Raw genomic sequence first — 1425 nt, forward strand, 5'->3', positions numbered from 1 at the left:
CGCCAGCCAAGGAGTCGACCGAGGTATCTCCAATTCCAGGGACCAACTTCTAGTGATCATTACCCTACCGTATCAATGAGCTTGACCCAAACGTGTGGGGGCTACTAAAGGAAATGCTAATTAGCTGGTCCAGAGATAGCCCTTGATATGACAAGGAGTCATCCTCAGACAACCGATGCATGGCCAAGCGATCTGTTGACAAGAGGAGCTTGGTCATGGAGACTCAGATGGTCCAAGCTCGGGCCTTAGGGTAATTCTTTCTCACCAAGGGTGACAAAATCCTCGAGGGGATGCCCGTTGTCGGCCTTCACCAAGCCCTCAATGGTTATCTTTTTTTGCGGGGAACTCTGATTGAGTAGGAGTTGTTCTCTTAGTTCAGCTCGCATGAGACCTCCCCACTAAGTTTCAAGAGGTTAGGAGGCCGATAAGGTGGCTCGGGAGGAGGTCGAGAAGAAAGCTGCTGCCATGGAGTTCAAGCTGAATGCCTGGAAATGGAGTGATAGAAAATAGCACCGGAAGTTGGAGACTCAGGACACGATGATCGAGGGACTCAAGGCCCACAACCATAAGAAATTGGCCACCATCGAGAGCTAAAAGAAGACGTCGACCATCTTCAACATGAGATTCTCGAGTGAGATGACTGAGTGAAATACTTGGAGAGTAAGCTTGAACTTAAGAGGCGAGTCAGGATTGCCTTTGAGCATGCCCAGTCTGCTCGCCCAGAAGTCAATAACCTCTAGGTATAGCTTAAAGAGGAGGCGGCCACCCATAAACTGCTAAAGAAGGAGGCAACCTAAGTGACATTGGAGGCTGAGAAGCAGTGAGAGTCGCTTCTCGCTAAAGTTAAAGCACTATAGGGCTGCCTTGGCTATCTCAAGTCTAAGGCCTTTAGGGTGGAATTTGTGGATAAATACCACGACGGCCCTCTAGGCACTGTAGAGGTAGCTCTGGCTTGTAAAGTTGGACTTGAATTCCTTTTGGGCCAGCTCTCTATTATCCTCTTGAGTTTCTAACTACCTCGATGTCTTGAAGGAGATAGAGATAAAAGAAGGCTGGCCAGTGCTGGATGTTGACAATGGGGACGAGAGAGGCGAGGAATCAAAAGGAGGCTCTAATCAAGATGAAGAGGATATCCTTGCTTCTCCTCAGCTGAATTTAACTCCAGAGTTAGGTGTAGCCTTTGCCCAGTCCTACTCCTGATCTGAGCAAAGCTCTGTAAAGCTTCATACATCCGACTTCTTCTTTATTTTAATTGATGAATGTAAACATTGATGTAAATGTTAGTGTGAACATTTTTGATATATGAATAAAAAGTCACCTTTTTGCCTTCTCAATTTATGTAACTTTCTTGCATTTTTTTCATACTTTGTTCCAGTCCATAGAGAGTCAAGGCGGCTTAGCCATTATGACGAATTTGGCGACTCG

Source organism: Asparagus officinalis, chromosome 10, assembly GCF_001876935.1.
Source record: "Asparagus officinalis chromosome 10, Aspof.V1, whole genome shotgun sequence".
NCBI classification, from domain to species: Eukaryota; Viridiplantae; Streptophyta; class Magnoliopsida; order Asparagales; family Asparagaceae; genus Asparagus; species Asparagus officinalis.